This window comes from Trichosurus vulpecula, chromosome 8 (genome assembly GCF_011100635.1).
Source record: "Trichosurus vulpecula isolate mTriVul1 chromosome 8, mTriVul1.pri, whole genome shotgun sequence".
In the NCBI taxonomy this organism is placed as follows: domain Eukaryota; kingdom Metazoa; phylum Chordata; class Mammalia; order Diprotodontia; family Phalangeridae; genus Trichosurus; species Trichosurus vulpecula.
In genome coordinates, this window is record NC_050580.1 from 224,615,272 (window position 1) to 224,641,496 (window position 26,225).

At 37.7% G+C, this 26,225-nt stretch overlaps 1 protein-coding gene across 4 annotated transcripts in view; it reads left to right on the forward strand.

Annotated features, from left to right (window-relative positions):
* Positions 1-26,225, forward strand: part of GPHN (gephyrin) — an 885,721-nt gene that overhangs the window by 145,803 nt on the left and 713,693 nt on the right. The window contains exon 2 of one of the 4 annotated variants that reach the window (XM_036769506.1): positions 25,965-26,077. The exons of the other annotated variants lie outside the window; for them this stretch is intronic. The gene's annotated coding sequence lies outside the window, so the exon portion shown is untranslated. The remainder of the gene's footprint in view (positions 1-25,964; positions 26,078-26,225) is intronic. 4 annotated transcript variants of the gene reach the window in all.

Below are 26,225 nucleotides of genomic sequence, written 5' to 3' on the forward strand. Positions count from 1 at the left end.
TCAGTCTTTCTGAGTTGATTGTCTTTACAGTATCGTTGTTACTGTATAAATTATTCTCCTCATTCTGTTCATTTTACTCTACATCAGTTCATGCAAGTTTTCCTTAGTTTTTCTGAAACTGTAGCCTTTGTTATTTCTCATAGCACAATAGTATAGTATCATATACCATAACTTATTCAGTCATTCCCCAATTAATGGGCATCCCCTCAGTTTTTGATTCTTTGCTATAAAAAAAGAGATGCAATAAATATTTTCGTATATATACGTCCTTTTCCTTTTTCTTTAATCTCTTTGACCTAGCAGTACAATATTTGGTAGTGATAGTGAGTCTTGCTTCATTTCTAATCTTACTAGAAAATCTTCTGGGGGCAGCTAAATGGCGCAGTGAGTAGAGCACCGGTCCTGGAGTCAGGAGAACCTGAGCCGGCCTCAGACACTTGACACACTTACTAACTATGTGACTTTGGGCAAGTCACTTAACCCCAATTGCCCTGCCTTCACCCCTCAAAAAAAAAAGAAAAAAATCTTCTAGCTTGTCTGTTTCACAAATAAAGCTAGTTTTATAATTGAAGACATTTTAAAAAATAAAATTTAATTAAAATAAATTGTAAAATTTTGATAAAGCATGTAGTTAGTGCTCAGGTAATGCATTAGTGTAGTGGAAAGAACTTTGGGTTAAAAATTGAAAGATTAAGAGTCATATCTTGTATTTGTTGTTTACTGTGTGACCCTACAAAAAGCACTTTTTCTTTTTGGGTCTGTTTCTTTATTCATAGAATAAGGGAGTTGGACCAGAGGTTTTCTGGGGTCCTATAACCCTGTTGAATAAGTCCACAAAGGTTATATATTTGAATAAAAAATAAAAGGATTATAGGTTTTTCCGGATAGAATCATATTATTTGATAATACCTACTTGCCTGGATGTAAGGTTTTTGATAGTTTTGTCCATATTTCCTTTCTTGTTAAAAATGCTCTATTTTGGTGCTTCTGACCATTTTTCAGGTACAAACATTTATATTTTTTGTAACCTTTGCCTTATGAGGAAATAAAGCAATAGCTGCATAAATAAGAATTGTTAGATAGGTATATGGCATTGTCCTGTGTATATTTCTTGTTACATGAGAGGGGAATGCCAAAAACAAGTAACATTTCAGCAGTAGCATAGCAGTAAATGGGCATTTTATGTAACACAATGCATAGCTAAAGTCAAAATTATATTATAGCTGTATAATATAGTAGATAGAATTTTTTGCCAGTTATTTTTGCATATTCTAAATCTTTAGTTACATTAAAATTGGGAAACTGAAAATGAAATATAATAATTCAATAAGCAGGTTTTGCTTATCTCTTTAATCAGATTTTCTCCTTGGAGCAGTTAGGATGTATTTTTATATCGCTTATATTGAATAAGTCACCAAACCCTTCTATATTGCCTCCTAAGTGTGGAGGTGATCCTGGGTTCTTGAAGGCTGTAACTATGTAATAAGTAGGTCCTCCCAAGTCAGACAAGCTTCAAGTGGGATTGGATGGGGTGGCATGTATATCTGCCATCAGAGGACCAGCTTTGCTGAATTTGAAGAGGCCTGACCTCTCCAGTCCAGTCACCACTTGATTCCTTTTTTTTTTTCGCCCATAACAATTCAAAAAAAGCATACTAAGTTGTAGGGAGGAGTTGTGGTACACTTCAGGAGAGAGACTACCCATGGCAATGAATTAATGGATCAGTAAGGTATAAGGAGATATGATATTAACAGATGGATATGTACAGTTTAAATCCATTACCATGTAATCTTAGGTACCTAAGAGCAATTTTGGGGTAAATGATTAAATTGTGGTGATGTTTGCCACAGATCTCTTCTTGCATTCTTTTCTCTAAGTTTGTTTCCTTGCTGCTATTTTAATACTAGTAAAATTATGAAGTTATTATTCAAAATAACACACTCTGCCCAATGTGACCTGTGTCTCTAGTCCTATGTCTTGGAGGGGGCACAAAGCTGTATACATAATTTTGATGAGCAGGAGGTCACTAACTCTAATCCTCTTGATAAGATGAACCTGTCTTGCCCTATTACTGAACTCTCCTATGTCTGTTGTTTCTCCCAATTAGAATGTAAGCTCCATGAAAGTAGAGACTGCCTTGCTTTGCTATTTGTGTTCTTGGTGGGGTGCATGGATCTTCAAGGGGGATTAGTACCTCTGGTGCAAGAACTGTTGAGCCCTTTTCAGGGATGCTTTCCACCTTTGGTGTCCACCTACCAACTCTCACTTGTGGCTCCAAGAAGCTGTAGCATGTGCAATGGCCATGCTCCAGTAAACTGTTTCAGCAGATGGGCTAAGCTAGGTTGAGGGTAACTGAAGGGCCTCAAACTTGTCGGTGAATTAGCTAGGCGAATACCCCCAAGCATGCGAAGATTTCCCCTAGTGAAATGGGCAGATGAGAATATTTTATTTCAGTGGCCACGAAGGTGGCTGAAGCAGGCACTTTGGAGTGCTCAGAGCTTGGTTAGACATCAAAAATGCCAAAGTCATCCACTGTAATCCAAGCCATTGCCAGTTGTCTTTACTTTTTCTTGCCTCTGAATTCTCTGGAAGTGAGAATGAGGCCAGTGACTTCATGCAGCTCTGCTTCACTTAAATCCAATTTATGCATGAGACAAGAGACATCATCCATACCATTTTACTTACCTCAGAGTCCTGTGGTGACAGGCAAGTGACGAAGCAGCAGATACAAATATACTGGTTGCTGTAATCACAACCTTTCACAGAGGCAGCCCAGGCCACAGAGTCATCTTCTCACTGGACTGAAGCAACAGTGGGATTTGGCCATCTCTAGGTTTCTGAGCAGCCTTTTTAAAGGAGTACACTGCTCACCTCCTGGTGTGAGGAAGGGGCTAGAAAAGGTGCCCTAAAAATTGTCTGTTTTGCCTACCCTTACCCTGGCTTCCTTACCATGGCAGATGGGAACCTATCCTGTTGTTGAAAACACAAAAAAAGTACAAAAATTTTTTTGAAGATGATTCCATTCACCATCAGTTCATGGAATGTGTGTGCACTTGTAGACAACATGAAATCCAGTAGACCTGAAAGATGAACACCTTTTGTTGAGAGAGAACTCAGCAGGTATCACATCCAGATAGCAGTCCTCAGTGAAACAAGGCTGGCAAATGAAGGCCAGCTTACCAAAGTCAGAGCTAGATACATGTTTTTCTGGAGTGGCCACAGTGATGAGGAGCATTGTGAAGCTGGCATAGGTTTAACAATCAAAGCTAATCTAGTCAACAAGCTTGTATGCATCCCAAAAGGAGTGAACAACAAGTGTGTGACAAATTGCCACTTGCAGGAAAGTGCCATGCCACCATTATCAGTATGTGTGCTCCCACCATGACAAACCTTGATGCAGTCGAAGAAAAATTTTATTTAGATCTGGAGAACCTCATCATCCATGTGCCAAAAGAAGACAAGTTTGTAATTCTAGGTTGCTTTAATTGCCAGATTAGGCACAAACTATCAGACATGGCAAGGTATCCTTGGGAGGAATGGAGTCAGAAATAGCAAGAGCAGTGATCACCTACTACTGAAGACTTGTGCATCTCATAACTTTTTTTTTAATCACCAACACTATCTTTCATTTACCTAAGCACAATAAAACTTCATGGATGCTCCCTCACAGCAAACATTGGCATTTAATAGACTGTCATTGTAAGGAGAAGAGACAGAGTATGAGAGTGATGAAGGTGATGTATGGCACAGAGTGCTGGACCATTCATAGACTTAAATTGGTGTTCAACAAGAGCAGCAGCCCCAAGGTAAGATGATTACCAGACTTAATGTCAGCATATTATAGTGCTTCTCCATGCATTAACAGTTTGTTGCTAACTTGGAGGGAAAGGAGAGCCAACACATGGTTGGCAACAGTGGAGCAGAAAAGGAGTGGGCAGCTTTTGGAGATTTGGTGTAAAGCACTACATTTATTCATCTGGGCCAGAACACTTGCAAACATCAGTATTGGTTTGATGAAAATGATGGGGAAATTCTGAAGCAGCAAAACAAAAAATGAGAACTCCACAGGGTTTAACCAACACGATAGTTTGTCTTCTAAGACAGCAGTGTTTAACTCCCATCAAAAGTAAAGTGCAAGTGAAGTTCAGAAAGATGCAAATTCTTGGCTCAGTAAGAAGGCAGAAGAAATTCAGTTTTATACTGATAGTAACAATCCAAAGTGCTTTTTATGACTCCCTGAAGGCTATTTAAGGCCCAAAGACCTATGGTGTATCGCATCTAGTCAGTGCTGATGAAGCCACATTGATTAGTGATAAAGACATGCTGTTGGAGAGATGGGCAGAATACTTCTATAGTGTTCTCATCAACCAGTGCAGAAGCCATTGATTGTATAATTCGGGTTGAAGTGAGTTCCTCTCTCACTGAACTTTCCAACTAAAGAAAAGGTTTCAAATGCCATTAAGCTCTTCTCATGTGACAAAGTGCCTGGTGCTGATTCTGTTCCAGCTGAGATTTACAAGGCATACCTTATTCATAGAAAAGCTGACTAAAATCTTCTTGATTATGTGGCAAGAGGAGTTTATCTCCTAGGAGTTCAAGATGCCTTTCTTTTACAAATGTTCATACAGACTATTTGTGCCTGACCTGTGATAGAGCCTTCTGAACTCATATTGGTCTGATCAGCCTTAGTTAGACACGCTGTACCTCGATCCCAATGTAGTGATGTCATTTTGGTTCTCTTTGAGCACAAAGGACAACTAACCAGTATTCTTAGTGCTTAGCACAGTGCCTACACATACTATTTAATCATTTTTTTGCTTAGTCGTTCATTTCATTCACATTAGAGCCACACAACTGTGGAATATCTTGTAGAATGTAGATTGTAGAAATAATTTATCTGTTGCTTAGAGATAGACTAGGGAGGTGACATGGTCAGACTTTTAATTTAGGAAGATCACTTTGACAGCTAAATGAAAGATAGCCTGGAATAGGCTTGAGAGAGGAAGAACAACCAATGGGCTCATAATGATAGTCTTGGTGGGAGGTTATGAGGGCTTGTACCAGGGTGGTGTTAAAGGAGAAAAGGGGGTGTATTTCAGATATGTTATGAAGGTAAAATCTATAGACTTAGGCAGCAGATTCTGAATGGGGAAGTTAGAGAGTGAGGAGTCAAAGATGACACCTAGGTTGTAAGCCTGGGGGACTGGGAAGATGTTGGTACCCTAGATAGTAATAGGTAAGTTTGGAAGTAGGGAAGGGTTGGAGAAAGTTGATGAGTTAAATTTTGGAAATATTGAGTTTAAAATGAGTGAGAGGAAGAGAATGGGAGAATTGAGAGCTTCCATTGAATGGCCTAACTTTTTTTGGTAAAGTAAGAGATAAGGTCCTCAGTTGAGAGAGAGAGGATTAGGGTGAGGTCTGGCAGGGTTGAAGAGTTAAGTGAAGATTTGGAATAGCTTTTTTGATGAGTGGGATAGGAATCAATTTAGGGAAGAATAAAAGTATTGCCTGATTCTCTTGTCAATGAAGGGCTTAGTTGCTTTTGGATCATATTAATTTGTAATGAACCTATTCATCAAGATTGTAAGACTTTGTTCATCAGGGTTCAGCAGTTTGTAGGAGTAATCCCCAAGAGATGACTGATAATAGGATAAGGGGGAAAGATCATCTTTAATATTTGCGATGAAGCCCTCCAAAATGATTTAACAAGAGACCTGTTTACATATGCATTGGGATGCCTTCTACTTTTTATAAATTAGTTTTAGATAAGATTCCTCTTTAGGTATGCATCAGAAAAGAAAATCTCTTAGGCCTTTTCATTCACATATAGATTTAAGAATATTTTATAACACTACAGAAATCTTAAACATAAAATAAAAATAATGTGTAAAAAATAGTTCCACTGCATTGCTATCATTTGATCATTAATTGAAGGGTCTTTCAGACTCACCTAGATTAACTCTCTCATTTTATAGTTGAATAAAAAAGTCCAAAGAGGTTAAGTGATTTGTCCAAGGTAACATGTGTGGTAAGTGGCATACCCAAGAGTTATGTCTTCTGGCTCCATTCCACCATTCTTTCCACTGTACCATGCTGATGACCAATGGCAAAAGTGAGTGGTTGCCTGGATATTTCAACTTTGGGGTTGTTGTTTTGTACCCCATGGTGGCCCCAATTTTATGTAGCACCCATTATATGCCACTATTGTCCGGAACACCTGCTTGGCACAAAACCTTTACCCATCCCTTTTGGGCCTCTTTAGCACAAGGTAAGTCTGGTGGGGATTAAGGGTACATCAAATTGGCACTTAAGTGCATCTCTGTGACCATAAGTGTCTAGCCCTCCTTCTGGCAGATTCTTCCTCCCTACCCCACCCTCTTTAGTTTTCTCTAAGAGCAATAGGAAGAAATGGGTGCCTGACTGCTGAGCCACTAGAGATATAAGAGAAGAGTCAGCCAATGATGAATCATTCATCCCTTCTGCCACCTCCCAAAAGTTGATGTGATTTTTTTTTGTTAGTCTCACTTTAATTGACCTTGATTTGAATTTAAGTTTTTTATTGACAAAACACTGTGCTGCCCCCTGAAAGGGCCCTACCTCCAAACCTTGGAAAATTCTACTCTCAGTCATGGTCATGTGGACATAACATAGGATGCCCTAAGAGTTAAAATGAATACCAAGGGTTGCTTTTCCTTAAGATCTCCTTGCCTGAATTTCCCATCCTAGTAGTTTCCTAGCAGCCTCTCACTGCTCCATCTTAGCATCCCAAGACAGGAGAGGAAAAAAAATGTGACCAACCCAAAGCAAGTGCATCCCCTTATACGAGGGTCCACAGTCCGACTGACTGCCCAGAAGTCAGTGGAGCTTCAGATGCTGCTGGCAGTGTCTGGGCACTCCATGGGTCTCCCAGTCAGAGAGACAGTAGGAACAGAAAGATCTAGGGAAGAGAACAAAGAAAGGGGCGCTTATCTGTTATCTCAGTGGCTAGGAGAAGATCAGCGGAGTCCAATTAATATTTGGACTCTTGGTTTCAGCACTATAAATGTTGAGGTCAGAGTTGGGAGAGCAGTTTAGGTGTGAAAAAATTCACTTAGAACATTTTCTCTTAACCAGTGGGAGCTTTATTATGTAAAAGCTCCACAGGCCTGAGATTTGCGAGGAGCTAAAGAAAGGCTCTGATATTTGGAAGGACCAGGTTTATATAGACAGAAAGCTTGTGGATGTTCAGGATGATGTAGTTTTAAGGTGTTATGGTGGTTAAAGATTAAGGATAAGGAAGAATTTATGGCACAGGATGAGGGAGATGGTTGTTTACAAGATAAGAAGTAATTTATGACACAGGATGAGGGGAAAAGGATTTTAGGATGTTCGCAAGTTATGAGATCTCAAGTTACCGGATGGTCTTCATAATGAGTCCCAACTCTCCCCTCAGGAGGATCTTCACAAAATACTGGAAAAAAAGCAACCCATAATATTCTTTTTAACCCTTAGGGCACCCTATGCTATATCTACATCAATAGGCTCTACTTTTTCTTTTTCTCCAAACACACATGTGCATACCAGTGAAAGATAGTTATTGTGTATAATTACCATATGTACATAATGAATGTAATCTAGTTGTGTGCATGTTATAATTTGGCTCATAATACTGCAGTGCATTGATTTTGTTTCCTGAAATAGATTTCTTCTGATCAAAAAATTCATTAAAGGAGGAAGAAATTTCATGTGTTTTATGAGGGCTGGATACTCTCATAGATTAGCTGATTATATAGAGTAGATTTCTATCAGCTATGGTGTACATATTATCATAGAACATGGTATATCAGAGCTGGAATTGGCCTTCCTTAGTAGTTATCTAGTTTAAGTTCTTTTTAAAGATGGGGTATCTGAGGCCCAGAGAACAGCCAATAGCATATAATAAGGCCTTAAGATTTTTTTTTCTTTTTTTTTTCTTTTTTTTTTTTTTGACTGACTGTGGGATCTGCTTTATTGGCTTGGGACCAGCCATGAGATGCAGTTTAAAAAAAAAATACAAAATGGGCTTCAACCAGGACCAGGACAGCACCATATGTTTCCATTTCTGGAGGGTTCCTTGATGAGAGTCAATTGGTACAAAACACTGGGGTGGGGAGGGGGACAGGTGCAGAAATGAGGCAATCTGGTGTTGAGTTCAGTGGTAGCCGTTGGCAGAGGCCCCATTTCTACCCTCCCCCCCCACTCCAAGATGGCTTATATTCTGGTTGCCCTGTTCCCCAGTCAGCCCTCCCCTCTATCACCCCCCTCCCCTCTCATCCCCTTTTCCCTTCCTTTCTTGTAGGGCAAGATAAATTTCTACGCCCCATTGCCTGTGTATCTTATTTTTTAGTTGCATGCAAAAACGTTTTTTGTTTTTGAACATCTGATTTTAAAACTTTGAGTTCCAAATTCTCTCCCCTCTTCCCTTCCCACCCACCCTCCCTAAGAAGTCGAGCAATTCAACCTAGGCCACACATGTATCATTATGTATAACCCTTCCACAATACTCATGTTGTGAAAGGCTAACTACATTTTGCTCCTTCCCAACCCATCCCGCTTTATTGAATTTTCTTCCTTGACCTTGTCCCCTTTCCAAAGTGTTTGTTTTGATTGCCTCCACCCCCATCTGCCCTCCCCTCCATCATTCCCCACCCCCCCTTTTATTTTTTTTTATCTTCCTCCCTCTTCTTTCCTGTGGGGTAAGATACCCAACTGAGTATGTATGGTATTCCCCCTCAGGCCAAATCTGATGAGAGCAAGGTTCACTCATTCCCCCCTCACCTGCCCTCTCCCCTCCTCCCACAGAACTGCTTCCTCTTGCCACCTTTATGCGAGATAATTCACCCCATTCTATCTCTCCCTATCTCCCTCTCTCAGTATGTTGCTCTCTCATCCCTTAATTTCATTTTATTTCTTTTAGATATCTTCCCTTCATCTTCAACTAGCCCTGTGTCTGCTCTCTCTCTTTTACATATACATATATACATATATATATATATATACACACACACACATACACACACATATAAACACATATATATACATATACACATACATACACATACACATAGATATATACATACATACACATTCACTTATATATATACATAAACATATATATATATATATATGCATATTCCCTTCAACTATCCTAATACTGAGGTCTCATGAATCATACACATCATCTTTCCATGTAGGAATGTAAACAAAACAGTTCAACTTTAGTAAGTCCCTTGCAATTTCCGTTTCTTGATTACCTTTTCATGCTTCTCTTGATTCTTGTGTTTGAAAGTCAAATTTTCTATTCAGTTCTGGTCTTTTCACTGAGAAAGCTTGAAAGTCCTCTATTTTATTGAAAATCCATATTTTGCCTTGGAGCATGATACTCAGTTTTGCTGGGTAGGTGATTCTAGGTTTTAATCCTAGCTCCACTGACCTCCGGAATATCGCATTCCAAGCCCTTTGATCTCTTAATGTAGAAGCTGCCAGATCTTGGGTTAGTCTGATTGGGTTTCCACAATACTCAAATTGTTTCTTTCTGGCTGCTTGCAGTATTTTCTCCTCGATCTGGGAGCTCTGGAATTTGGTGACAATATTCCTAGGAGATTTCTTTTTGGGATCTATTTGAGGAGGTGATCGATGGATTCTTTCAATTTCTATTTTGCCCTGTGGCTCTAAAATATCAGGGCAGTTCTTCTTGATAATTTCTTGAAAGATGATATCTAGGCTCTTTTTTTGATCATGGCTTTCAGGTAGTCCAATAATTTTTAAATTCTCTCTCCTGGATCTATTTTCCAGGTCAGTGGTTTTTCCAAGGAGATATTTCACATTGTCTTCCATTTTTTCATTCCTTTGGTTCTGTTTTATAATATCCTGCTTTCTCATCAAGTCACTAGCTTCCACTTGCTCCAATCTAATTTTTAAAGTAGTATTTTCTTCAGTGGTCTTTTGGACCTCCTTTTCCATTTGGCTAATTCTGCCTTTCAAGGCATTCTTCTCCTCATTGGCTTTTTGGAGCTCTTTTGCCATTTGAGTTAGTCTGTTTTTTAAGGTGTTGTTTTCTTCAGTGTATTTTTCAGTATTTTTTTGGGTCTCCTTTAGCAAGTCATTGACTTGTTTTTCATGGTTTTCTCGCATCCTTCTCATTTCTCTTCCCAATTTTTCCTCTACTTCTCTAACTTGCTTTTCCAAAACCTTTTTGAGTTCTTCTATGGCCTGGGGCCAGTTCATGTTTTTCTTGGAGGCTTTTGTTGTAGGCTCTATGACTTTGTTGTCTTCTTTAGGCTGTATGTTTTGGTCTTCTTTGTCAGCAAAGAAAGAATCCAAAGTCTGAGACTGAATCTGGGCGCGTTTTCGCTGCCTGGCCATATTCCCAACCAACTAACTTGACCCTTGAGTTTTTCAGTGGGGTATGACTGCTTGTAGACTAACGAGTTCTATGTTCCACGTTTGGGGGAGAGGTGGCAGCTCTGTCCGACCCGCACTACTCCTTCCCCAAGAACCCCCAGTCTAGACTGGGTTTAGATCTTCAGCAGGCTGTTGCACTCCTGCTCTGATCCGCCACTTAATTCCTCCCACCAGGTGGGCCTGGAGCTGGAAGTAACAACAGCTGTAGCTGCCCCACCTCCGCTGCCCCCGGGGCTGGAAGCTGAACCAGAAACTCCTTCCACTCCCGCAGCTTTTCCCACTAACCTTCTCCGCAGTCTTTGGTGTTTGTGGGTTGAGGGGTCTGGTAACTGCCGCAGCTCACATATTCAGGGCGCTAGGGCCCCCTCCGCCCGGCTTCTGGTCCGGATGGTCCACGCCGCTCAGGCTGGGCTCTGCTCCACTCCGTTCCCAGCTCCCAGCTTCCAGCTCCCAGCTCCGTGTGGAATAGACCTCACCCAGAGACCATCCAGGCTGTCCTGGGCTGGAGCCCTGCTTCCCTCTGCTGTTCTGTGGGTTCTGCCGTTCTAGAATTGGTTCAGAGGCATTTTTTATAGGTTTTTGGAGGGACTCGGGTACGGAGCTCACTCTAGTCCCTGCTTACCAGCTGCCATCTTGGCTCCGCCCCCAAGGCCTTAAGATTAATGTTTATTGATTGATTAAACTCATCTTCGAATTCACAGATTAGTGCTTTTCTCACTTTATGCTGATGCAGTCCCCATTGGTTTTGAAATGAGACAAAAAAGGGAATAAGCATTTTATGTAGTACCTACTATGTGCCAGGCAATGTGTTAAGCACCATTGTAAAACCAATCCTGCGAAGTAGGTACTGTTCCAATCCTTATTTTATAGTTGAGGGAGACAGGGTTAAGTGACTTGCTCAGAGTCACAAAGCTAGTAAGTTGACTGAGGCTGAATTTGAACTCAGGCCTTCCTTGCTACAGGCCCATGTCTCTATACAGTGTGCCATCATCTGCCTTTTTAGACAGAAAAAAGTTATATTCTGATTTGACATTATATCACTAATGTAAGACACAAGTTTAATTTAAATGAACATCAGAACTCCAATAAACATTTGTTGAATGAATAATTATATTAAAATTATGTATGTTGAAAATAAAACAATGAACTTTGTTGTCATTTTGGTGATTATTTGAAGAATGTTCATCTTTCTTTTTCTTTGAAAGTAGATTTACTTTTATTTGTATTAGATGTAAAATTCTTCCAAGCATGATGACAACTTAAAATGGATAAAAGAATTTGAACAGGAAAACACAATGATTGTTTTCGTTAGTGAAATGTTGAAAATTCTCATATAAGGAGTGCATGTTTCTTATTTAAGTTTTTACCAGTGAGAAATAATTATTCAAAATGATTGTTATGTAGTTTCACAAAGAAATTTTTCCAAACTTAAAGAACAAGTAACTTGTATTTTATAAAATAGGTCAGAACATGGAAAATGTCATCAGTAACTTTTATAAGGCAAATACAGTTTCAATTCCTAGGATGAAAAAAGAGAAAACAGAAACAAATCTATTAGCTAGTATCATTAATATCAAAGTAAAAATATTGGATCAATAATTCGTAAGTAGGATACTGCAGTTCACCAAAATAAATTATCTATCATGACCAAGTAGGATTTGTAACCACAATTCGATAATGGTTTGATACAAGGGCAACAATATAGTAAATCATGTTAGCAAGACAAAAAATAAAATCTATGTGATATCACTAGATGCAGAAAAAGCATTTGATAAAATGGAGTATTCTTTTATGTTTTTTAAAAGAATAAGTAAAAATATAGAAGATTCTTTCCTTAATATGGTAAAAAAAAAAATACGTGCCAACTGTGAAATATTTCTGTTCTTCAAATGCTCCACTGTATGAAGGAGAAGTACCAGAAGCATTCTCATTTTTTTAAAAAATCCTTTTTAAAGTTCTTCTATGTATTCTAAATTTTTTTTTTGGAGGGTGGAAGGCAGGGCAATTGAGGTTAAGTGATTTGCCCAAGGTCACACAGCTAGTGTGTCAAGCGTCTGAGGCTGGATTTGAACTCAAGTCCTCCTGACTCCAGGGCCGTGCTCACTGCACCCCCTAACTGCCCCAGCATTCTCATTTAAAAGGAGGTATGTTCATTTATTCTTCTCCTCTTCAACCAAACTTAAAAAATCTTAAGTAGTAACTGCAGTAAGGCATGAAAAGGAAACTAAAGTAATAAACATTGACAATGAAGAAACTAAAATATCCCTATTTGTAGATGACATGATCTGATATCTCGCAAACCCAGGAAGAATAATAAAATTAATAAAGTAACTAAACAACTGTAGTGAATAAATAGTATATTATAGAAATTTGTAGAAATTATCTTTATTTCTATACACTCAAGAATCCATTTCTTTTCATCAAGAATCAAAGACCATTGGAAGAATCAAATACTTTTTAAGTGCGTACCCTTTGACCCAGCAATACCACTTCTACAGCTGTATCCCAAAGAGATCACACAAGTGGGAAAAGGACCTGTATGTACAAAAATATTTATAGCAGCTCTTTTTGTGGTGGCAAAGAATTGGAAATCAAGGGGATGCCCATCAATTGGGGAATGGCTCAACAAATTGTGGTATATGAATGTAATGGAATACTATTGTGCTATAAGAAATGGGGAGCAGATGGACTTCATAATAACCTGGCAAGACCTACATGATCTGATGCTGAGTGAGGGGAGCAGAACCAGGAGAACATTCCCCATAATGGAAGAAGCTGCCTACATCCAGAGAAAGAATTATGGAATCTGAATGCAGATTGAGGCAGACTATTTGCTTTCTCTTTTCTTCTTTTTTGGTTTTGTTTTTTCTTTCTTATGATTCATTCCATTGGTTGTTGTTCTTCTTTACAACTTGACTATTGTGTAAATAAGTGTAATGTGAAGGTATATGTAGAACCTATACCTGATTACATGCCATCTTGGGGGGCGGGAAGAAGGGAGAGAAAATTTGCTTGTGGAACTGTGTTGTAAATTAAAAATAAAAAATAAACTAATAATAAGAAATACTTTTTATAGGAAAAGATGAATATATATATCTTGTACCCGTAGTTAGGTCGAGGAAATATAGATTAAAAATTAATCTTTCCCCAACTTATTTATTGATCCTACTGGATACAAATTAAAGTAATAATGTCATGGCCAAATTCATAGGGAAAAGTTTACAGGTAAATGATGTAAAAATTATGGAAAAAAAAGTCACCAAAGAGAGACTTTTCCTACTTAATTTCAATATTATCTCAAATATTCAGATAGATCTATGATCTAATACATTTGGATGTTCCCCATAATGATACAGATTACAATTTACACAGGACTACCAATCTTGTATGTGCCCCATGTCTCTCCATAAATGCATCAGAAGGGGTCCACTTTGTACCAGTCAGTAATGTCATTTCCAACTTCACCAATATATCAGTGGTACATGCTGTGAACATGTTATCACTTTACCTTAGCTTAGGACAGAACTAATTTATTGAAATATGTTATCTTTGCTAACCTATTCATTTCACTCTTGTGTTACTACTTAAAAGAAAAATCTTATTTCAGTAGAATGTAAACTTCTGGAAGGCAGGGACAGTCTTGCTTTTGTCCTTGTATCGCAACACCTCACCCAGTTTCTCATATAAGTTATATGTTTAATAAAGGTTTTTTTTCTAATTGAATTCTTAATTTAAAGAAGTTTTCATATTAGAAGAGAAATGATTTTTTATAGTGTTATCTGAATAACACTTACTATTGAGTTGGAAAAGCACAACACTTGAAAGAAAAAGTACATATCCATATTTTTTTCTAAATACTTTTGAAGGAAAAAATGGTAGAAGTCTTCCAGAATACCATATGGCTTTTCTTTTATTGTCATAATTAAAACCAATAAATATTTACTGTGTGCCGAGCTCATTGTACATTCCTGGTTTTTCTTAAAGATATATGTATTGTTGGATCAACTCTCATTCAGCTTCATATCATAGCCTGAAGTATAGGGATTCTTTATCCTCTTGGGTTTTCTTGTGGATTACTAGACCTGACTTTTGACTATTTATGAATGTCATTTAGGAGACTTTTCAGTGTTCTTGGGTCTGAAGCAATCAGTATGGTATCATCCATCAGTTGGTACATGTGAATGACCTAACCATCTTCAGGGAATCCCTCTTCCCTGTGCTAGACATCTTCCATAATGGTACTAGATATTTTTGGCAAGTATTTGTCTCTTTGTTTTATACCTTATTTGATAATTGAAGAGTTTTTTTTTTTAAACAAAATCACTAGAATTATTTCATCGTTCAAGCAGCCTTTTGTAATTTTAATATCTGCATTGGAGACATTGTTAAAACCAAAATTTTTAAAAGTCAGTTTTCCTTTTTTCTGTGAATACTTTTTAAAAGTCAAGAAACAAGATTTCTGATTATGATGGTAGCATGGAAGGTCACAGAGGAGTTTACTCTGCCACATATACTCCAATAATAATCTAAAAGAAAACAATGCAGAATCACCAGAATAAATGATTAAATATTCCCAAGAAAAACATAAATAAGTTCCTTCATGCAGTCCAGAACTGCAAAAAAACCACCCAAAAACCTGCATTAGGAAAGAGGCATCCATCCTGAAAACTGGCATAAGCTCAGATGGATACTTGAAAAGTCTGCAGTAGCACTTGGACCAGGGAAAAATTGACTTGAGATGGAAGGAAGCTGCAACACCCAGATTGGAGAAGCCCATGAGGAATAGAAGATTGCAACAGTACCACAGCTTTAGGGACAGCCAACCACAGCATTCTGTTCAAGGACATTGACACCAGTGCTCTCTAATCGCTGGGAATAAAAATCAAAAATCAAACCAGTCACTGCTTTCAAGCTCATGTTCCAGCAAGGGAAAAAACACATATAGAAGGTGTCAGCTACAAGAGAGATGGAAAGGTCCCAGGCTCCTTATGGTACAGCAGCAAAACAAGTAATTTATATCCAACTGTGTCAGTTTCTGATGTTGAACCATTCGATAATACCAAGGACTTTGGTTTGAAGAACTTTCTTTTCTGAGTCTTCTGTTAGCTGTAGCTGAAAAAATTGCAGAAATATTTGTTCTACCACAATTTCTCAGGGCTTATTTCTACACAGAATGGCACCAGAAGCTGAGCTATAAGCACTATTATTCCCAAGACTCTTGGGTTCAGAGTCCTAGGCTCTGTCTATTGGTAACTAAAGGAAGGTGGTGGTGGTGATGGTAGTTTAACTTGTGTTGCACATGCAGCCTCCTCTCTCTCCTTTAAGGTACCTTTACTGCTTGGAATATACTAGTCTGATTGTCCTGTATGTAGCATTACATGAATTCGATAGAATTTTACTACCTCATAAAAAATGATGAATTTAAAGAATATAGAGGGAATTGGGAAGAAATACACATACACACATACATACATGCATACATACATGTATTTATGTATGTGTGTGTATGGATACACATACTACTGATACAAAATGAAAGTAAATAGAACCTGGAAAACAATGTACATAATGACAACAGTAATGTAAATGGAATAACGAAAACCAAAATTGGATGCTGTGTAATTATAATAGCCAAGTTCTCTTCATTGCAGACTATGGAACCTAGCATGTTCTTTTGGAATTGTTTGATGTGTTGGTTAGTTTTACTGAATTCCCCTGCCTTTCCCTTTTTTTTTTTTTGACTTCCTGGGGTAGAGATATACTGGTAAATGAAGATGATGTGAAAGTAAAAGATATCAACAAAATTTCAGAAAAGAGGTACTCTTATTCTTTATTACTCCTTTTTTCTCAGATTGCTCTAATTAATCCCTAAAATTGGGACCCTTTCAGTGATCCTGATTGCAGTCAGACATAAAGCTAAGTAGAAACTCAAAATATTATTATCTGTTGGATATGATATCTAAAGAACAGTAGGGAACAAGACAACTAAAATGCTAGAATTTAGGCATGTAATATCAAGCTTTGTGAAAAATTTACATAGATAGCCACTAAACTGATATTATTTGAAGTATGCCAAAGACTCACATATTTCAGAATATATACATTATTCTGCTAATAGGTGCAAAATTTCCACAAAGTTTTCTCTTTTGAGTTAAGACCATTGGTAAAATGCAAATATTTCTTTGGCTGTGTATCACATTAAGCTATTAGCTCCCATCAGGAGGTTAGTTTATCAGATTAGCTAGTTTAATAATACTAAGAATAGCTAACATTTATATAGTGCTTTAAGATTTTAGAGCTCTAAGAGTGGAGATACAAACCATATAAAATTTTAATTGATGGAGAAAGGAGAAAAAAGTGTGATGCAAACTTTCTGAGGAGGGCTTATTCATGGAGAAAGTCATTTTTAGAACTTCTGCTTAGCAAGACTGCATGAAGATACAGTGATTAGGAGAATTACTTAAGGAAGAGATAATAGAATATCAAAGACAACCTTTATTTAAACTTTTTTCTCAGATCTGGTTGTTATAGAGGTATAGCGAAAAAAAAGGGAGGGGGAGGGGAATTTAATAAAACTAACCAAGACATCAAGCAATTCCAAAAGAATATGCTAGGTTCCATAGTCTGCAATGAAAGGAGCTTGGCCATTATAATTACATAAACATCCAATTTTGGTTTTTGTTGTTCCATTTATATTATTGTAGTCATTATGTACATTGTTTTCCTGGTTCTACTTAATTTCATTTTGTATCTCACACACACTCACACACACACACGCACACACACACACGTTTGACCAGAGAGGATAAATCATAAGAAACGAGTGAAACTTGGTACATCTCTCTGAAGCATGGAAATATAAGAATTATAAGGATTGTGGAAATTTATTTCTTGTTGAGAGAGGGAAAGGAAAAAAAAAGAGGAGGGCATCAAGGACCTTGTAGTTGGATGGGACTCATCTAAACATCACTATACCAATAAGGACTTGGAGATATAAATACAAAAGTGAGTATCCCTGTCATTGAGAAGCTTACATTCTACTAATATATGTATACATATACATGTATGTACACCTATATACATGTATATGTATACCCACACGTACCTATACTAGCTAAATAACCTGTATGTTCTCTTACAACTCCTCGATTTTATGAAGTAAAAAAGAATAGCAGGCCTGTTGAAAGACAAAAGTCAACAAGATTGTTATGCTGGTCTTGTTACCTTAATTAGATTTGCTACTAAATACTAAGCTGTTTCTTGTGTGATGCTACCTTATGTTGATGCCAGTTGAAAACCTTTCACTAGTTAATCATTTTCACTGTTAGCATCACCAACTGCCTATCAGACATTAATTTGCTCTTAGATATTCTACCATCATCTCAAACTTATGTCTAAAACAGACCACAGCGATGTTTCCCCTAAGACCAACTTTCTGTCTTAGCTTTATCTTTTTGTCAATGTTATTCTCTGAAATCATGGATATGAGGCAAGAGGGAAGACTCATATCAGTTATCAAGCCCTGTCATTATTTCATTAGTAATAGCTTTTGCATTTCTCCCTTCTTTTCCATTCCAGTTGCTATGTGCCTGTTCTAGGTTAATTCATTCCTGGAGTATAGTCTCTTAGTTTATCAAACTGTATTCATTGTTGCCCCCTTCCAATCAATTGTGCATAATGTTTTTAGTTCACTCTTCTAAAATACCAATCCATTATACTATACCCCTCCTTTGAAAAACCTTTGACACCTTTCCATTACTTCTCTGTATCCTACTCATCTAAAGCAACCTTACTCTCCTAAGCATTCTTACTCTTTACAGCATCAAGGCAGATTTCATGACTTTGAAAAAAAATCATGAACATGCCTAAATGGTTCGGAATCGCAGGATATAAGGAATTCTCTGAGTAGAAGGCAGAGGAGTTAAAGCATTTATTCAAGCTCTGAAGCAGCAGACCCACAGACCAGTGTCCCCATTTTGATATCGTGGCCAAAACCTTCCAGATCCAAAAAGCCTGCCTCACAATAGTAACCAGGAGGTTACAGAAAAATATTATGGCAGTAAGCCAAACCATACTTCTGCTTCCCCCAATGCTAGGGACCTCTTGTAAGAAGATTACCCACTGGTCTCAAGCTCAGCGCTCTCCAGTGTGCATGCTCCTGAAGCTGGTTCTTGGGTCAGTCCTGCTCTCAGTAGCGCCTTCTGCTGGTTCTGCTTCTGCTGCTCCTCCTCCTCCTGCTTCCACCACATCTGCTTCTCCAAGCTCTGTTCTCTCTTTTTACATAGTCCTTAGACATCATCCAATGGACTGGAACATCATCTGAGAGCGACCAGAACTTAGGCACCTACTATTGGCTCTGGTCTTAGCAACTCCCCTTAGGACCCTGGGACATTGGCTTAGCACCTAGTAGTTAGGGGTTTGGTGCCCACTTAGGAGTGTAGCTCTAATCAGACTTCACTTCACTGGCCCCACCTGGGGATGGGGTGTAGATCTTCTCACTTACTGATTGCCTTTAAATTCAGCCCCAAGATCTTTCATGTCCATTATGTAGGCAACTTGTGTCTAAATAGGTACAAACTCTTTTTTTTTCCTAGTACAATAGAATCCCCTCGAAATGAGCATAACATTTGCAAAACACTTAACATAACATCTCATCATCAGAGTGACTACATGGCTCACTTGTCGGCCCCTAGATCTTTGTATCCATTACATAGGTCAATGGGAAACTGGTATCAATACCATAACAATATAACAGTACAACAAGGATACTACAAAATAAGTACACAGAACAGTATCATCATTCCCCCCCACACCTTGAACGAATGGGGCTCAAAATCTTGGGGTAAGGGGCGAAGGTCTCATTCTCCATAGCTTCTTCTTGCTGACATTGGATGTAGAGCTGTCCCTGCCCCAAGAGGTCAAGAGTCCCATTCAAGAGATCATTTCTTTAGCAAGCTGGCAGGAACTCCAGGAATGCTAGGTGCTTAGGCAGTCAGTCTCTGAAAGTGTAGGATACTTAGGGTACTTAAGCCTAAAGGAGACAGAACTAACAACAAAGTTAAGGTATGGGCTATTACCCTTCAAATGAAATCATCTCCATTTTGCTTGAGACTCCAATTATGCAAAGATTCAATCTCATTGCCAAACTCAGATAGGAAATGTTTCTTTTCAAAAGGAACACAATGAAGAAACTAAGCCAGGAGGATCCCATCCTAGATAGAGACTAGGATTGCCCTCAAGGCTTTTTCTCCAAGATCCAAACTTTCATCTGTTGATCACGCAAGATCACATTCCCTCTGAGTGGCTTGTGGCATTTATCTAATCTGAGTCTCCCTGAAGGTGTGACAAACTCAGGTGCAAAGGTTCAGAATGTGTAGTGTCTATAGGGACAGTTCTCATTTCTCTGTTATCAGGTCCCTTATCTTGGCACATTCTGTACAGTTCATTGGTTGGAATGCCATTTATCATTTCAAAATCTACCCCTGCTCTCAATAGAGCAGTGAACATTTCTTTTCTCTTCACTTTATTTTGGCCCTAAATCTGCTGGCTATTCACTCTCCTCTCTTGAGGAGATCTATCTCTTCCCCATTCTCCTAAGTCATTTAACTGTAAAATCTTATCTATCACCACTGAAAGACAGCTCCCTATTTCCCCAAGTAACAGTCAAAATTAGGTGTTTTTAAGCAGGAGGAGCTGTCTTAACTATTAAATTCCTTTGAGTGACTCCCAAGGGATCATTGTAATATGTATGTGCAGTTCCTATCATGATAGCAGTCTTCATTACCTCCTCCTTTAGTTTTATGATACAATCTCTAAGTAAATACCAAGGTTTATTCCCAGTGGGCCACATAGAATTAGTAGGATATTTTTTTAAGTACATCCCTCAGTGGCTAACGCCAACAGATTAGTCCTGCTATCACCATCTTCTTGCTGATGATAATCCCTAAATGCTTGCTGAACTACAGAGTCCTGGCTGATACCTATGAATTCCATACAATCCACCATATCTACTGATCCACTGGCCCCTTGGTCACTGATTCTTACCATCCAAGATATTAATGATTCTCCCATTCTTTGGGTGAATCTACGTAAAATGTCTGTGATCTCTTGCTGTGAAAGATCTTCCAGAACTTCCCTCGTAACTGAATTGTCACCTTGGGTTTCCATCCTCCTCCTTCATATGGGACCAACGTCTGTCTGAGTATTTAACAGTTTCTCATTCTCTGTGTGAGGGACATCCTGAACCCTAATATCATTTAGTGCCTCCGCCCCTGGCATTGTCTTGTTTTCTCTCAACTCCCTTCTCCTGTCACCATGGTCAGGCTTAACCTTGGCTGAGTTGAAATGTACTCTTGGCCCATTTGGCCTCCTGTTGCTCCTCGCCACATTAACAGAAAAATTCTCATTTGAGTCAGTAGACTCTTGAGCGACAACTTGTTCTCTTGCTGTCTGAGATTCCCCATCTTGCCGTGGCATTGGAGTACCCCCATTTCTTTCACTTAATATAAATCTTTCATATGCTAGCCCGTATGCTGATAATACCATCCAACTTGGCCTAGATAGTGATGCCCCTGACTGAATTCTAACCTCTTGTAAACATCTTTCCAAATCCCTAGGATCTCCTCTCTGTAGTCTTGGTTCCCAGTTTTCACAGAGTCAGACTCCTTTAGCCCATTCCTTTGCTAGGGAGGAATAAAATGGATCCTCCTACCCTGGGATATTCATCACTTCCTCAGAAGTCCTTCTGGTTCTAAATAGAGATCTTATACCTAGCGATCCCATCCTTGCCCCCAGATATAGCATTCAGGCAAATTCGTGATTTTCTTTGAAGTCGTGAATTCTGCCTTAATGCTATACTCTTTGTATATGTACTTTCTACTTTAGCCACACAGGGGTAATTACTCACTTAAACAAATTGCAGTGTATTTCTCCCTCCATGCCTTCTCCCAGATTTTGCCTCCTGTAACTTATAGTTATTCGTAAAAATCTAACTTTACCCCCCCCAATTATTTGTCACAATAATCACTTTCTTTAACTTTACAATACTTACTATATTTTTTTATGTAACACTAAATCATTTAATGACATGTGGAAACTTTTGTATTGCTGTTTAATTTTTCATATATGTAGTTCTTATTCCTTCAGGTAGTTTGTAAGTTTCATCAATGTAGGGAATCAGTCAGTTAGCAAACATTTCTACTATGTTCCAGGCACTGTTCAGGTGCTAGGGATAGAAACAACAACTATAATGAAACAAGTTCTTTGCCCTCAAGGAGCTTACTTCTGTTTTCGAAGAAAAGAACAACTAAAACAAAAACATGATAATAATAGCTCAAATACATATGGCTCTTATTCTGTACCAGACCTTGTGGTAAGCATCTTACAGTATCTCATTTGTTTCTCTTAAAAACCCTGAGAGGTAGGTGCTATTATTGTCCTCATTTTACATATGAGGAAACTGAGAAAAATAGAGGTTAAATGATTTGCCCAGAGCTAGTAACTTTATGAGGCTGAATTTGAACTCAGGTCTTCCTGATTCTAGGCCTCTTACCGTATTCTGCCATCTAGCTGCTGATATGTATGTACAATAAGTATATGTACATAAGTCTTCTTGTGTGTATGTATTTCTGTATAAACACATTTATACAATAAACAAAATAAGGCAATTTGGGGAGGGAAGGTATTAGTACCTGGGTAGATCAGGAAAGGCTTCTTGTAAAAGGTGGCAATTGATATGTCTTGAAGAAGAAATTCTTAGAGGAGACAATGAGGAAGAAGTACATTTCAGGCCAGTGGATGGATAGTCAATGCAGAATCGTGGAGATGGGAAATTCATATTTTTGTCACAACAAGGCCAATTTTCCTGGACAGTAGAATGTTGGAAGGGGAGTAATATATAATTAGGCTGGAAAGTAATAGTAAAGCCAGGTTGTAAAGTACTTTATTGCCCCTTCCCCCAACAAAAAAAAAGTTTATATTTTTATCTGAGAGGTAGTAGAGAGTCATTCTAGTTTGTTAAGTAGAGGAATGACGTAGTCAAACCGTAGCTTAAAGAATACCATTTTGGCAGCTACATAGAGAATGAAGTGGAATGAGTGGAGACTTGAGGAATGAGGAGCAATTAAATGCCTCTTTGAGTAGTCCAAATGAGAGATAATTAAGAGCCTGAACTAAGCTGGTAGCTAAGTGAGCAGTGAGAATGGATCAAATATGAGAGATACCATGGAGGCAGAAAGATTTGGCCATTCATTGGATGTATGTCATTGTTCCTCTTTGAAAATGAAGGATGAACAACAATAAGAAGTGAGGGATAGTTCTAGCTCGAGAATTGAGAATTATGCTGAGGTTGGTGGTACCCTTTATAGAAATAGAGAACTTCAGAAAAATGATATAGATTTGATGGGAAAGGTAATAAATTCTCTTTTGACTTTGTTAAGATTGTTAAATCTGACTTCTTTGTTTCTTCCCATAAGGCATGACATAGCTTGGTAGCACCTTAAATATTTGTTGAATGATCAATTTGAATTTTCATTCACCTCATTAATATATCTTCAAAATCATGGCAGTTGTTTACATTAACTTTGAGTAGTGAGTTAATTTTTTCCCCCAGTAGGAAGTGGCATAGTTAAGAGATGAATTTTCTTACCCTGCCAAAGAGGTTTCTATAGACTAAGAAAGTGTGAGAATTGCTGCCATTAGTTTTATCTGTGAATTTTGTATATCTGTGAATTTTGCTGTGAATCAGGCTAGAACTCAATAAATTTGCTTTGAATCTTGCCTCAAATTTAGGAGCCAGATAACTTTTTATAGCTTTCAAGGAAAAATAGATGAAAAGGTAAAACAGGAAAGCATCATGTTGCCATAGAGCATTGTTCCCAACATCATATCAAGACCCAAATTACATTTCTCAGGAATTTGTAGAAGAGAGAGAGGTTCAGAGTATTTAGACCTCTGGAAAGGTTTAAGGAGCACATCTAGCCAGTGTAATCCTTCGGCCATATGCAAAGCAGCTAGAAACCTTTCTAGCTAATAATCTCTTATGCCATCCTGTCTGAAACGTCACCCTTCCTTTTTCCATTTCTGAAATATTCATAGGCAAGAGTGCTTATTATAGGTGGCAAGTAAGAAGTTTCTAGGAGCCCTCAGACTAAGTAATGCTTTTTGGTCTTGCAGACACATTCTCTTTAAGTTGTTGTGATAGTAAAATATGTGTGAACGAGGTTTGTTTAAATTACTAGATGTCATGATTACCTTGCATTTAAGATTTGTCAAACCGTGAGTTAAATGAATATTGAGTTAATACAGGGTGTTCCTAAAGTCTGGATACATAGGCAAAACTGCATATTTTCAAGAAATGAAATGACTGAAATTTTCAACATTTTATTTAATTGGAATATTAACAAATAACATCTTCAATATTATTTCCATCATTTGTGATGCAAAAGTTGATGAACTTTGCAAGATTCACATGAAGTCAATGCAATAATTAAGTAACTCCACATTGCCGTTAATTTTAGCACATTCACTCTTGGAATATGAATATAAAATCATATGATGTTATTTTAAGTTGAAGATGTTATTTGTTAATATTCCAATTAAATAAAATGTTGAAAATTTCAGTCATTCCATTTTTTGAAAATAGGAATTTTTGCCTATGTGTCCAGACTTTAGGAACACCCTGTATATCTGAGAAGTCGAAATATAGCATGTTATGGTATAATGTGTATTTCCTCATGTTTCCACATTTTATGCACTTGTAACATCTAGTAAATCTCTCATATTAAGAGTCAGACCGCTGTGGAAGGCAGTCATGTGCCTGGTACTCTGGTCAAATCAATCCAAAGGCAACTCTGGAAAAGCTGACTTTGGAAAGTATGAGCCAAGACTTAGTGACCCTCATAACTCTGCCCAGTACTGCCTTTAATTTTTGTGGTAATTTGTATTATAAATCTGTTTCTTTTTGAAGAGAAATGGAGAAAGGGTCCAAGAAAGGGATTACAGGAAAGCAAACCAATAAAATTATATTCTATTTGAATAACATTTTGTAATAAAATTAAGAATTTTCATTGCAAAATAATGTATTTGATTATGTGTGGTCATAAAACTTTTCTTCCAAGATGACAGATCTAAAAGATCTATCCTGTCAGATGCTCCTGTCTTGCTGCTTTTTCATTTTCTTTGTATGACATTGAGTTCTTCAGTACTGATGTGATCAAGTCTGCTTTAAATTATTAGCCCTTTATCATGTTGGATTTAACTCTTCTTGATTTCAGTTTAATAATGGAGAAATTCTGTCCCTGATCAAAGAGCAATCCAATCTTTCTCAAAATAAGTGCTCAGTTTTCTCAAAAACTCTTTGTTTACTAGAAGAAAGATAAAGGGAAGGAATAAGAGAAGAGGCTTTATTGCTTGAAGGAGCATAAATAGAAATTGATACCTTTCTATTGTTAGTGACCAAGGTTGCTTTATAGTCTTTGTTGCACCTGGATTTTTTTTTAACTCTTTGTACACTGCTGCCAAACAGTTATTTTGTCTAGTATATAAAACCATAGGGTGCTAACGTAATTTAAAACTTGTGTATAAATACTGTAATAGGTTGGAAATTTTCCTGGTATTTTTTATACATATGTCCATATTGTACCCATAGACTTTGCTGTTCTCTAGAATGGCTGTATTGACTTTTTGTTATGGATCAGGCAAAAAATAATTAGATAAAGCTTGACAAGTCTAGGAGAAATTTCAGGAATAACTATCTTATTGTTTAAAATACTGCTTTTTAAACTTTAAACAGTATGGCCAAATAAAATCGATGCTTCAAGTTCAACTTCTTAGCTGGCCCAATAGCAGCTTCCCTTTTGTAAAGACCCAAATAACACTTTATACTTAATACTTTAGTTATTTATCAATCCACTAGTTCTATTTTAAGTGATAGCGTCTTAGTATCTTCTGTGTTGCAGATACATTTTTGATGATACTTTATTTTTCATGTCATATAACCTCTAATTACTGTACTTAGAATTTAATATTCACACAGAGTTTTAGGTTGCCACATCCTTTATTAGTAGGTAACTTTCCAACATTTTGAAAGGTTGTATTCTTTTCTGTCAACTTTCTTGGTATTACTTTTATGTTGTTGTGTAAGCTATTTACATTAAATGACCAACTAGCCAGTGAAGCATTTTGGAGTGAAAGACATTATATTCATTTTTTATCAAGTCCTAAAACCTGGCCCAAGAAAAATGAAGCTTATATAATCATAATAGGATTATCCAGTAAAGTATGAGGTAGCTGTTTCTTGAGGAATGTTGAGCATATTCTTATTTCCATTACACTTTATTTAGATGCTTTGTAACTTTGTAGACACATTTTTTCCCAGTGAATAAATTGTTCTCTGGGTTTAAGCTGTCTACTGTGGTAGAAAAACTCTTTCAGAAGCAACAAGGGGATAAAGTGAAAAATATTGAGCACCAAATCAGGGTCACTTATAGGGTCATGTGGATCATATGGGGCAGGTGACCATTTATCTGCTCCCTATGTTTTAGCTGCCAGGAAGAAGCCTGCCATGGTTTTTGGTGTCTCTGGATCCCCACCATATCATCCTGCTCTGGTGGCTCTCAGCAGCAGCCAACAAACAGCTACTGAAAATGCAAGGCAGGTAAGTTTTCTCAAATTGCCTGTATGGCTGCAGTTATATGTATGGTGACCATGTGTCCCAAATTTTCAGGGACATTTCTAGTTTCCAATATTCTTTTCCATTATCTCTATTAAAAATATCCCCCAAATTCTAATATTTTAGTAAATAG